The following is a 14734-nucleotide window of genomic DNA, read 5'->3' as shown; positions in this document are numbered from 1 at the left end:
AAATTTGAACTCAGGTCCTCCTGACTCCAGGGCCAATGCTCTATCTACTGTACCACCTAGCTGAACCCAGAAGACTTAATTTTTATTTGTTAGAAGGGATTCAGGTATTGCATGAACTAGTCCCCATCTGAGTTAATTCCATCTCTAAGTTTCTGTTATAGGAGGTAGTTTAGTCTTTGATCAATTGACTTCCAAAATGCTCTTACTACCCCTCCCTGTTATGTAGACTTGAGGCAGTTTAAAGAGATAATGATATATTGATATGACAGCATGAAGTTAAAATAAAATATTCAGCCATATCCAGTTATCCTTTTATGCATTATACACATGTACCTTGAAGTGGAAAAATTACTTGGTATTGTCTGGTTGAAAATAATTCTCATCCTTAGATTAATAAGAATCTTTTTCAGTATAACCTTCATTCTCTTCTATCCACTGAATTCTTTTCCAAATCCTATAAGTATCATATATTCTCCTCCATTTTATTTATTTGTTTAGGCAAGGCATTAAGGTTAAATGACTTGCCCAAGTTCACACAACTAAGTAACTATCAAGTGTCTGAGGTCAGATTTGAACTCAGGTTCTCCAGATCCTAGGATCAGTGCTCTATCCACTCTTCTACCTAGCTGCAACTCCATTTTAAATAAATACAGAAATAAAAATCATTTAAACCTGAATTCTTTTTGAGCAATTGCATCATATCTTTCTTCCTTTTCATAGTCAACCTCCTACAATTTTCTGTCTTTATGTCTTCATTACGATTTTCTGACACTTTGTAGTCTGACTTCCAGCTTCACCATTCTATTGGAATCTTTCTTAAAGGGTGACAATTCCTCATCTTCTAAATCCATTTATCTTTTTGACTTTTTCTTTTGACACTACAGAATACCTCATCACCTTAGATATTAGCTCCTTTTATGACAATATTCTCTTCTGGTTTTCCTAATGTCTTTTTGATCATTCATGTATATTTTGTTTCCTTACCAAGTATCTTCCACTTTCTAAGCATGGGTTTCCACTACAGAGCCCATATCCTCTGACCTAGACTCTTTATTTTTCTTAATTTTACTCACTCCAGTATTGACCTTATCTGCTCCAATTTTATCTCTATTTTGCATATGTCATTTCTTTATTTTTCCTCCTAGATTCCATTCCCATATTGTCAAACTTCTTTTTGTAATTTACATTTCAATGTCCTGAGAGTCTACCTTCTCTATTACTCCCATAGCTCAGAGATTTCCAGGTCCTTTTGATTCTAACCCTAAATATATATATATATATATATATATATATATATATATAATATATATATATCCTATTCATTTTCTCTTTCTTAGCTATACTAATATACTAGTCAAATATGTTATTATTTTGATTGAATTGTCACAGTAATCTCCTTTTTAAAATATATTTTCCCTAAGAAAATTCTGCCTTCCTGCCCTGCTTATATGTCTCTCTAGTCTTTCCTCTACATAGCTGCCAAAATAATCTTCTCAGTATATCCAAAGGTCTAACTATACTATTTCCCTCTCAAAAAACTGTAACATTCATCTCCCCATCACCTCTACTTTCAAAATCTTTACCCTGACTTTTAAGAGACTCTACATTCTCCTTTCAATCTGTTCTTCCATTCATATTTCCTAGTATTCACCTTCATTCAACCTTTATTGCAGTCCAACAAGACAATTAGTTGTTTCTGAAAACTTAATAGCCTAACTTCTATTTTCTTCAGGTTTCTCAGTTTTCTCACACATCTAGTATGATTCAAGATAAGACTTGAATCTGGGTGTCAAGTAAATTAAAATGGAACAGATCTCTCAGTATTTCTATAATAACATATGAAAACAAAGGGATTCCACCTCAATAGACTCAACTTTAGTCATGGATACCTGATATGTAAAGTGGCAATGACATAGAAGTACTTGAAATCAAAGAGTGGAAGTCTTAGACGCGAAACACTTGGAAGAGAAAACATTTCTAGGGGCTATAAGGGATTACTATTTTAAGGGAAAAATTTTGTAACAGCCCCATAGGGTGAGTTTAACCTCATTAAAGGTAGTCAGAGCAGAGTCATAGCATTCAACATATATGCCTTCTTTTTCATCCAAAAAGATGTTTAGGAGAATGAACTTGGTATTTATTCAAGTGATATCCTTAATGAAAATAAGGTATAAAATAGTCTTTTACAGTCAATTTATATTTTCTGTCACATTTCCAAATTACAGAACTTGAAAGTTCAGAAGACACAAATTTCTATTGCCTATTATTTTTCTTTTTGACTTAATCAAAAAAATGCCTCCCTTAAAAGCTTACCTCAAGTAAGGTGGCTCATGAATATGTTAAAATTATTTTTAAAACTCCTCTAAAATTTGTAATTATAGAGATAATTGAGATTAATATTGTGTTCAGTATTTACTACAAGGCATGAAACAAAGGAGATTTTTTTTCAATCTGTTGCTTCTATAATTTAATTTTTTAGCACATTTTGTTTTGATTTTGCTATCAATGTTTAGTAAATCACCCTGCATATAATATCTTTTTCCAGAACTACAATTAAAAAGATAATTACATGTAGTTGGTTGTGACTGATAAATAGAACTCTATGTTCTTACAGTTTATAAACTGGAGAGGCAAGCTGTTAGTAGCAACATAGAGTTTTTAGTTTTTAGACTAATTAGAATAAGACAGGATCATCTTGTTAATTTTAGCTTTTGGGGCCTTTCTTCTTTTGCTCAACTGGAAGAGGCATTGATCAGGCAATTTTAGTTGCTGAGGAACATAGAAGGACCAGGGTATAGCTGCTGATCAAAACATTTTCTGTTTATTGAGGATCACAATCTAAATAGGATTGTTGATGGGGTAGATTCTCAATCAGGTGACTGTACCTTATTATCTTTCCATCCAGATCCCACAGAGTGAGCCAGGAGGTAGAGACAAGCTTGATCCTGGATCAAGGTGTACTAAGCTAGGGTTTGTGTGCATGGGGGGGTCTTTTTTTTGGTCTTTTTTTTGGGAAGAGCTACTTTGCTATAGATTAAGGGTTCTTAATCTGGGACCCATGAATTTGGTTTTTTAAATATTTAATAACTATTTAAATAAAATTTATTTCCTCTGAAATACTATTTATTTTATTTTAGTTGATTGAAAGTGCTATTCTGAGTATGAATCAATGGGCTTCATCAGATTGTCAATGGAAGGAGACAGGAGTATTCATGATATAAAAAAGGTTAAAAATGTGGTTGCATCATTTTACATCTATCCTGGATTTCTTTTCATTCATTATGGTAATAGATATGTTGTATTGAAGCATAAAGAAGAGATTATTTGTTCACTGTCACAAAGGTAGTAAAAGTGGGAAAAGAAATTTTGGAATTCATACTCTATATCCAGAGTTCTTTCTACTGAACCACTGTTCCTTTTTCATTTGTTGAGCTTTTGCTTTGTATAGTGTAGTTTATTATTGTACTTGAGGCGATTTTAGAGAGAGCTCGATTGCATTGGAAAGTTTCTAATTATCTAATTATTCCTTGTAGCAAAAGTTCTAAGCTTCACTGCAGGGCAAACTGAATAAGTCCAATCCCTCTTTCCAATGAAAGTCCTTCAAACACTTTGTTAACTTGTTTAATTGTTCTTTCTTGGTAAAGATGTTGGAATGGTTTGCCATTTCTTTCTCTAATAAGTTTTCCAAGGTTGGAATTTGAAATCAGGTCTTCATGATTCCAGACTCAATGCTCTATCCACTATAAAGACTTAAGAGTGAAATTTTCACAGTTTCTTTAAAATAAGAAATGTTTGTAGCTCCATTCCCTGTTGCATCTCTAACCAACAATAACTGAAATGAATGGGATATCTAAAAAAATTTACAATAGCACCTTCTAACTCTTAACTTTTTATTGTAAAGAAAGAAGTTACAGCTTGGCTTTCTATTTTAGGTTTATGTTCTCATGATTTAGAAAGAACGATAGTGACCTAGAGGCAAGGATTTCTTAGCAGCTAATGCCCAGGTGAATAAAAAGCCTTAGGCCAACTAAACTGTCATAAATAAAGCAAGGCATGTGGATGAGATGGAGTGATCTTCCCAAGTAAATAGCTAAGTATTGATTCAGTATTCTATATTAGACAAGGAGAAGCATATGCTAAGGTCAATACATGTTTTTTTTTACATTAATCTCATTTTAGCATAACATATGTATTGTGCCTAATTAATTATATGCACATACACACACACATATATGAGTATGCATATTTCTGGAAAGATAGATAGGCAGATCATGAAATAATGGATTTTAGAACTTAAAGATCATTTAGACTATCTTAATGGCATCATTTTCCAGATGACAACCATGAGGAATAATTTTAATATCACACTTATGTTCTTTAAAATGAATTCATCATTAATGATATGAACAGCATATGAATATAATCAATAACTTTTTATCATAAAACAATAATGTGCAACTGCTAGCAATAGTATTCAAAATAGAAATAGGGAGTACCTATGCTATTATTAGTAACAATGAGTAAATTCCCACTACCAATACAAGTATATACCTCTTGACTAAGTTATTTTTTAGAAGGCTCCTTTGAGTATGAAGGGATTAAGTGATTGTCCACTAGTCACATAACTACTATATATCAGAGAGGGACTTGAACCCAACATTTTCTACTCCTTCCTTTTCCTATTAAAAATATAGTTAGATGGTTAAAATATTATCAATTTTTGGCAAAATTTTGTTGTTGTTCAGTTGTTTTATTTGTATCCAATTCTTGTGATCCAATTTGGGCTAGAATAGTTTGCCATTTCTTTCTCCAACTCATGTAATGAGGAAATTGAAGCAAATAGAATTAAGTGACTTGTCAAGGGTTACACAACTATTAAATGTCCAAGGGTGAATTTGAATTCATGAAGAGAAATCATTCTGATTTCAGGCTTCAGAATGCATTTATTATTATCAAAATAGAGGAATAAGTCAATATTGACAATAAACTAGTGGCAATTTTATTAGAGTTTTTAAACATTTTTCCAGTGAACTTCATTTCCAGTATTATAGTAATAGTAAATATATTATTCTTTTTTATTTTACTCCCATTAGAATGTTTCTTGAGAGTTGACTTTGTTTCAGTATTTCAATATTTATATCCTTAAGGACACTTAAAGTCGCGACTACATAGTAAATAGTTAATACATACTTGTTCCTGTACCATTTCAATGTCTTCCAATGTTTCTTAGAGTTTTCTTTGACTTAAGTATTTTTTATGTTACAGTTATAGCCAATTACATATAGATGCTATTATTTATCTATTTACTTATCACTTCAATAATTTTTTCATTTTCTATTAAAAAGTTTATACTTATAATTATGATGAGTATAATAATATTAGTATTAATGTTATTAATGAATAATGCCAGGAATATTTTTCCTGATTATTCTCTCCATGCTAAAGAGAATTTTCCTTCAGATATAGTTTTATGATTATAGAACATAGGTCCAGAGTTGAAAGGATCCTTGAAAAAATATCAAATTTAAACCTTTCATTCTACAGATGAAGAAACATAGGGACATATAGGTTAAAGACCATCAAACAGATAGAATTTGTAAGACAGTATTTGAATGCACATCTATTGAGTCCATAGTCAGTATACTTTTACACTGTATCATATTGTTTCTCAGTAGTGGAATCTCTGGACCAAAAGGTATATATATAGACAGTTGGATAGCTAGTCTTGGGTTAAAAAATAGTTTCCAAAAGTTTCGGATGGCAAAATAGTATGAGAATTACTTTTTTAGAAAGAATAATAATAAATAGTTTCAATTACCAGGATTAAAAAGGGAAATTCAAAGCATGCTATATGCAAATCTGTTAAAGCATCAAAACAAGAGACATGATAGCATTCTTGAAATATTTAAAGTGTTATTTTGAACACACTTAGACTTGATTTACTGAACTTCAGATGGTAGACATAATCCCATTGGCCTCAAATTCTGGGAGGTGGAATATTTCTAACAATTGATTAATGAAAAACCATTCACCCCTAGCAATGATGAAATCTTTGTGATAAAATATCTTTAAAAAGCTTTAACTAATCCCTTAACCAGGTTGTTGCTGAATGGTTCATGCCAAGTTATAAATTAGAACAAATGACATGAGTTTCCCCCTAAGCCTGTAATTCTGTTATTTTATAGATACTTTGATTTTTGATATGTTCAGAATTTCTTTATTGTGGATATTCTAATAATGGTGGAGATCAATACATTCAAAATATATCCTGTGTGAATTTGAATCAAATCCAATTATAGAGACAGCTGATTGGCAATAATGGATAGAGTGAAGTTAGAAAGACCTGAGTTTAAATTTGTCCTCAGACAAAGGATATATCTCCAGGCACTATTAATTTCTTTCTGCTTCAATTTACCCAATTGTAAAAAAAATGGAGATACCAACCACATTTGTTGGTAAGTAACATATGAAATGAAAAAACACATTGCCTGGAAATTAGTAGATGTTTAATAAATTTTGATTACCTTCCTTTCTTACTTTCATAAAGCACCCTTAGAGTGGAGGTGGGGTGGTGAGGAGGAGGTTACCTAAATTTGCTAGGTTCCATTCTCTATGTCTAATATTTTTAACCTTTTAACCTGGAGTCCATGAACTTTATTTTAAAAATATTTTAACGATTTCCTTTGTTATCCTATGTATTTAAATTTTTGCATTCTGAGAAGAGACCCATAGCCTTCCTAGATGACCAAAGGAATCCATGCCAAAAAGATTAAGACCTTGATGATCTCATATTGCTCAGATACTAATGGAGCACACTATTCATCATTTCTTCCTCACTCCTTAATCAGACTTATTTTCCAGCTATACATCTTTTTTGATAATTTTGCTGTTGCTTCACCCGGTGAGGTTCTTTTATTGATAACATCTTCCAGCCTATATATTACCACCAATCACTTCTGTATTGCTCTCTGGATGACCCACACCTTTAATAATTTGGAGAGTATCCCATAGTTAGTAACTGAACAGTGTTGTTGAGAGAGTATTGAAGTCAGATCTTCATTTTGAGAGGTTTTTAAATAATTAAAAGCACTGACCAATTTCCAAAGACAGATATATAGATAGACAGATAGGCAGACAGACAGACAGAAAGACTGATAGATAGACAGAAAGACAGACAGAAAGAGAGATAGACAGACAGATAGATGGATAGATAGATGGATGGATAAAATAGGCATTTTTGCTGTACTTATTTTCCAGGCACATGCTAAGCAGTGGCAAAACAAATACAAATTATTCTAGGCTGTCTTCCTAGTTCTGTTCAGTTCTGAGCATAGTTTACTGTCCTACAGAAGCTGCCTGTAGTGTTTGTGTGTGTGTGTGTGTTCTGATAGTGTGTTCTGATAGAGTGACTAGTTTTATGAGCTGTCTAATCAACTGTGGGACATAACCTGAATAGGAGGCATTCTTCATTCATGTTATAGTTTAATAGACTGGAAGTCAAATGAAGAGGAGTAGAACAAGAAAATTGGCCTTTTTAAAAAATATATATATTTATATGAAGTGATTTAAAAAAATCACTTACTAAACTAACTGATAAAAATTTCAGTGAAGGGCCCATATATTGTATTAGAGATACAATTATTGAACTGTCTTGGTAATGCATTTAAAAAAAAATTCTTTCCAGATCCTCCTCTCAATGAAGTGTCAATAATGTATTCTACACCAAAAAATTTTTATTCTTCCATATTTGAATTTCCCTTTCCTGTTAATGGAAATTATATACTGCTAATCCAGGGCTAATCATGTTGAAATCTGAGTTTTTCCCATCTTTTACCTCATTCATTCATTCATTCATTCATTCTTTAGTAGGGTACTAGTATTCCTCCTTTTTATAGAATTGTTTTTTATGTTTCCCACCTTTTATCTATATCTTAATAAAATTGTTCCTTCTTTGGAAGAGCTATCTAGTTTCTCTTCTCTCTCTCTCTCTCTCTCTCTGACTTTAGCATTGTTTTTTTTTTTTTGCCAATTTCTTTAATATGACCAAACTGACCTTATCTCTTGCTGTTCCTTTATTCTGAAACATTCCTTTTCAGGTATTTCATTGTTTCAATATCCCTTCATAAAATTTAAAGCTGGAAAAAGCCTAGTTCAAGTTCCTCATTTTACAAATAAAGAAACTGAGGCCAAGAGAGATTAAGTGATTTCTCCAAAGTGACATATGTAATAAGTAGCAGACTTGGAATTGTGAATGGATTACTTTTTTTTCCCTTCTATATCTTGATTCTAACCGCCTCTGTTCTTTTATTCCTTCAGAAAACAACAATAAAATTAGCCTTAGGAAATTTAGGGACACATTAATCTCCAAAGGCTTGGGATTATTTCAAAGAAATCTCAAATATGATCATTTCTATTATTTTGTTCCTCTCTTATTTATGTGCTCCTTTTACAATAAGAGGTAGGCTTTCTCTGTAACCATTAACACATACTGACTGCCTCACTGTATGAGGTGTTCTATGTTGTAATGTCTAGAGTATCTTATAGAGAAAATGCTAAATAAGTGTTATTGACTCTTTCTCTAGCTTCATTATTTGCTGAAGAATAGGTTACCTTGGGAAAGAAGAACATTATTGAGTTATCACAAACGAACTTCTTCTAATGATGAAGGAACAGCATTAAAAAACAATTCTTTACTAAAGCATTAGTCTAAATCAGACATGACTATTCCCTTTTATTCAGTTCATCCTCTCATATTTTTGTGATTCAAAAGAAAGAAAAGGAAACCACCATAAATTTATAGGAATTTTAACATTTTGCCTATTTCATTTTGAGCTTTGCTAATTACTATTCTTAATGCATAACTTGTGCATTGACAATTTATTTTGTAAAAATAAGATAATTTTTATAGACAAAGTATTCTCTGTATGAAGTCTGTAGCATGATAGAATAATGCAGAGAAAATCAAAGTATTAGGATCATCTATATTATTCATTTTGTAGGTGAATTATTTCAATGAGGAAAAATCACCTGGAATTCTGATGAATCAGAAAATTCCAATGTTGTTATTTTAAGAACTTATATATAAAAAAAGGATATGATCATTGATTTAGGTGTGATGGAGACCTCAGGAAAAAATCTCAATTGATATTAATAAAATAATTGCTTTAAAGAGGGAAATATATTTCCTTCATGTATAGCCACTGAAGCTTTGTTATTGATGTTTAATATTAAATATTGAAACATATTCAATAAAACAGAAAATAATACAATTACTATTCAGCACAGTGCCTGGCAGACACTATATAAATATTTATTATTTAATAGCTATTATATAGTAGAATGATTGGAGAGGGGTGGCTAGGTGGGCACAATGGATTGAGCACTGGCCCTGAAGTCAGGAGTACCTGAATTCAAATCTGGTCTCAGAAACTTAATAATTACCTAGCTGTGTGGCCTTGGGCAAGCCACTTAACCCCCTTTGCCTTGCAAAAACCTAAAAAAATGTTTGGAGAATTCTATAGTTGATTATGTAGGAAAATTATCTGAGGTATAGATTTTATCTAAATATATATATCCTATACTATAGATTATCAGTTTTTGAGACATTATTTAACAAAAATATGCATTCAGGTATGTGCTTTAGCCAAATCTTACCTAAAAGATATAATTAATGGGTTTTTTTCCTTTAAAAAGCTATTTACTAGTACACCATTATATATCTTATATATCATTCCATATGATTTAATATTTAATGATTCAGAAGATTGTCTTCAAATATGTCAAGGGGTCTTTCAGTGACTTAAGCATCTCTTTGAAGGTCAATTTTTGCATAGAACTGAAAGTGACAGTTATTAGAGATTGATTTGAATCTGTTCTGCTCCTAAAACCTAGTTTCAAATTTGTTGTTTTTTTAGTTTTTGCAAGACAATGGGGTTAAATGATGTGCCAAAGGTCACACAGATAGGTAATTATTAAATTTCTGAGGTCAAATTTGAACTCAGGTCCTCCTGACTACAGAGCCAGTGCTCTATCTACTGTAACACCCTCAAGCTTGCTTTTCTGAAAAAGGTTTACCATAGGTAGCTATTCCCAAGGTTTTTCATTTATCCTTTAAATTACTATTATTTACTCCTGGAACCCCAATCTTCACAAGAGTTAGGACCATGAAAATTGCCTTAAAGCTCCCATGAGCCTCAAGACAATACAAGAAACTATAGAGGGGGAAGGAATTGTTTCTCCCCCCCCCCCCCATTAGCCTCCTTAAATTTATAAGCTGCCTTTCTTTCTCTCATAAAATTAAAGCATAGAAATTGGAAAATGTTTTGTTTGAATTTCTAATTATTATTTTTCTTTGTAATGATGCATTTGCTGTATATTGCATGAATTTTTGCTTAGTTGTTAGTTTGCAACTCCTAATGTGAATTAGAATAAATCACATTCATATATTACTACTTTAACTTTTCTTCCTCTACAGAATACCAGGCAAAATTGAAAGAGAAGATAAGAGAGAAGAATGGAGGGGAAGGGAAGAAAGAAATATATGCACATACATGAACATGCATATAAGCCAACATCAAAATACCAATGCACTCAATAGTTCATCTTATATTCAAATCAGTTCAACTCAACAAGAATTTTTAAAGACCTATTTGTTCTAGGGGAATCTAGATAACACAATGTATAGAGTACCATGTGTGGAGTCATCTTCATGAGTTCAAATACTGCCTCAGACACTTAGTAACTTTGACCCTAGGTAAGACACTGAACTCTATTTACCTCAATTCTTCTATAAAAATGAACTAAAGAAATGGCAAATCGCTCCAATATTTTTTGCTAAGAAAACCACAAATAGGGAGTCTTGGGGAGGAATGGAGTTGGAAACAAGAAAAGCAAAATTTGTACATCTCATGACCACATCACACTGTCTTCTGCATTTGGAAGTGCAATAAAATCTCCTGGATGCAACCTTTTAGCAAACATTTATATCTATTAGACTATTAGATGTAAGGAGAAGAGACACACAGGATGTGAGAATGACAAAGGCAATGTGTGATACAGAGTGCTGGATTGATCACAGACTCATCCTCTTTAAGCTAAATTTTTTTATTTGTTTTATTTTCATCCATTTGTATATGCATATTTCCAAGTTACACAATTTCCCTCCATCTTTTCTTCCCACCCCCTTCCCCTCAGTAGGGAATAGTTGGTTAACATTTTACATAGATATTTTTAAACATATTTACCAATTAGTAAACTTTGGCATGAGGAATTAGGATTAAGGGTAAGAGATACTTTTTTTTTAGTTGTTTTTTTTTTTTTGCAAGGCATTGGGGTTAAGTGGCTTGCCCAAGGCCACGCAGCTAGGTAATTATTAAGTGTCTGAGGCCGGATTTGAACTCAGGTGCTCCTGACTCCAGGGCCGGTGCTCTATACACTGCACCACCTAGCTGCCAGACCTTAAAAATTCAATGCAATTCTCTATATATTTTAGAAATGAGACCTTTATCAGAACTGATTGTGAAGATTGTTTCCCAGCTTTCTGATTTTCTTATGATTTGGGGAATATTGATTTTATTAGTGAAAACCTTTTTAATTTAATATAGTCAAAATCATATGTTTTGCAGTTTATAATGTGTTTTTATTCTTGTTTGATTATAAATTTATCCCTTCCCATAGATCAGATAGGTAGAGTAATTTTGGGTCTATTAATTTATCTATGGTATCACTCTTTATGTCTGAATCCTGTATCCATCTTCATTTTATTTTTGTATAGAGTGTGAGATGTAGATCTGGGCCTAGTTTTTGCCATACTATTTTCCAATTTTCCCAACAGTTTTTGTCAGATAGTTACTTCTTATACTAGAGGCTGATGTCTTTATGATTATCAAGTAGAAGATTGTTGTAGTCTTTTACTGCCGTTTCTTTTGAACCTATCCTAATTCACTGATCCGCTACTCTATTTCTTAACCAGTACCAGATAGTTTTGATGACTGCTGCTTTATAGGATAGTTTGAGATCCAGTAGACCAAGCTACCTTATTTTACATTTATCTTTTTTCATTGTTCCCTTGCTATTCTTGCCCTTTTGTCATTTCAGATGAATTGTATTACTATTTTTTTCTAGCTTAGTAAAGTAATTATTTGGTAGTTTGATTGGTATGGCACTGAATAAGTAATTTAATTTTAGTAGAATTGTCATTTTTATTATATTATTTTGACCTAATCGTGAGCATTTGACATTTTTCCAATTGTTTAGTTCTGACTTTATTTGGGCAAAGGGAGCTTTATAATTGTCTTCATACAGTTTCTGGGTTTGTCTTGGGAGGTAGATTCCCAAGTATTTAATGTTGTCTAAAGTTATTTTAAATGGAATTTCTCTTTCTATATCTTGTTCTTGTTCATACATACATATATATATGTGTGTGTGTGTGTGTGTGTGTGTGTGTATAAATGCTGATCATTTATGTGGGTTTATTTTATATCCTGTTATTTTGTTGAATTTGTTAATTGTTTCAAGGACTCTTTTAGATGATTTTCTTGGCTTCTCTAGGTATACCATCATATCACCTGTAGAGAGTGAAAATTTTTCTTCTTCATTGCCAATTCTGATTCCTTCAATTTCTTTTTCTTCTCTCATTGCTACTGTCAGCATTTCTAATACTATATTGAATAGTAATGGAGAAATTGGTCATCCTTGTTTTAGCCTTGAATTAATTGGATATGCTTTAACTTTATTCCCATTAAATATAATAATTCTTTATGGTTTTAGATAGATACCATTTTTTATTTTAAAACACTCCATTTATCCCTAACCTTTTTAGTGTTTCTAATAGGGATGGATATTGGATTTCATCAAAGGCTTTTTCAGGAGAGATAGTCATATGATTTCTGTTGGTTTTGCTATTGATATGTTTAATTATGTTGAGTTTTTTCCTAATATTGAACCATCTCTGCCTGCCTAGTATAAATCTAACCTGATCATTCTGTATTATCCTGGTAATAACTTGCTATAGTTTCATTGCTAAAATTTTATTTAAGATTTTTGCATCAATATTCATTAAGGAGATTGGTCTATAATTTTCTTTGTCTGCCTTTTTCTTCCTGGTTTATGTTGGTGTCATAAAAGGAGTTTGGCAGAATTCCTTCTTATCCTATCTTTTAAAATAATTTATGTAGTATAGGAATTAATTGTTCCTTAAATGTTTGGTACAATTCACTTGTCAATCTGACCAGACCTGGAGACTTTTTTTTTAGGAAGTTTGTTGATGGTTTCTTCCAGTTCTTTTTCTGAAATGGTATTATTTAAGTAATTTATTTCCTCTCTTGTTAATCTGGGCAGTTTGTACTTTTGTAAATATACATACATTTCACTCAAGTTGTCCAATTTATTGGCATATAAATGGGCAAAGTAGCTCTAAATTATCTCTTTAATTTCCTCCTCATTAGTGGTTAATTCACCTTTTTAATTTTTGATACTAAGAATTTGTCTATTTTCTCTTTTTTTAAATCAAATTAACCAGATTTTTGTCTATTTTACTAGATTTTTTATAAAAGCACCTCTCAGTTTTATTTATGAGATCAATGGTTTTATTGCTTTCCATTTTAATAATCTCCTCCCCCTTTGATTTTCAGAATTTCTAATTTGGTATTTAATGGGATTTTTTAATTTATTTGTTTTCTAGCTTTTTTTAGTTGCATACTCAATTCATTGATCTCCTCTTTCTCTATTTTATTCATATAAGCACTTAGAGATATAAAGTTACCCTCTCAAAATTGCCTTTGTGGTATTCCATAAATTTTGATATGATGTTTCATTAATATCATTTCATAGATATAATTGTTGATTATTTCTATTATTTGCTGCTTGATCCATCCATTATTTAAGATAAAGTTATTTAATTTCCAATTTGTTCTTGGATTATCTTCTCCTGACCTTTTATTATATATAATTTTTATTGCATCATGGTCTGAGATGTGTACATTTATTTTTTGTGCCTTTCTGCATTTGATTTTAAGGTTTTTAATGCCCTATTATGTGGTCAGTTTTGGTGAAGTTGCCATGTACTGCTGAGAAAAAAGGCATATTCTTTTCTATCCCCATTAAGTTTTTTCCAGAGGTCTATCATATCTAAGTTTCCTAAAATTTCAATCATATTCTTAACTTCCTTCTTGTCACTTAAGTTTCATGAATTTATGTGTCATCCTTGCTCTGGGGCCATGCTAATCTTCCATTCCAATTTTAGTATATGTGCTGCCAAAGCAAGCACATGAGTTACTTAAGTTAAAGTTAACACTCCTGGTTTTTTTTCAGAACTTTTTGCCTCAAATATAGTGATATGATATGATCTTTGACCTCTTCAGTTGAGAGACAAGACCCAATTATATCCATATCTTTTAGATTCATTCTCTTCATTTATATTCTACCTTCTAATTTTCCTTAGAGAAGTAAAGTTCTAAAAAATTAGAATTGTTATATCCTCCCTTTAAAGGACCAACATTTGTTTAAACAATTTTGTTTGTTCAGTCCCCTTTTTCACTTACATTTACATTTCATTTTTTTATCTAATTCTTCAGTGGTGTATTTGCCAAATGAATTCTCTGTTCAGTTCTGGTTTTTGTGTCAGGAAGTTCTGGAAATTCTGGATCTCATTCAACATCTATCTTTTTCCCCTGACAGCATATGATAAATTTTGCAGAGTAGTACATTCTGGGTTATAATCCCAGGTCCTTTTCTC

The 14734-nt window shown here is 31.7% G+C and overlaps 1 pseudogene; it reads right to left on the bottom strand.

The window, feature by feature from the left end:
• Window positions 1-14166: 14166 nt before the first annotated feature.
• On the bottom strand, window positions 14167-14266 carry LOC141503743 (U6 spliceosomal RNA; annotated as a pseudogene).
• Window positions 14267-14734: the final 468 nt, after the last annotated feature.

This window comes from Macrotis lagotis, chromosome X, assembly GCF_037893015.1.
Source record: "Macrotis lagotis isolate mMagLag1 chromosome X, bilby.v1.9.chrom.fasta, whole genome shotgun sequence".
In the NCBI taxonomy this organism is placed as follows: Eukaryota; Metazoa; Chordata; class Mammalia; order Peramelemorphia; family Peramelidae; genus Macrotis; species Macrotis lagotis.
Note: the sequence above shows the minus strand (reverse complement) of the source record. Positions and strands in the feature narration are given on the sequence as shown.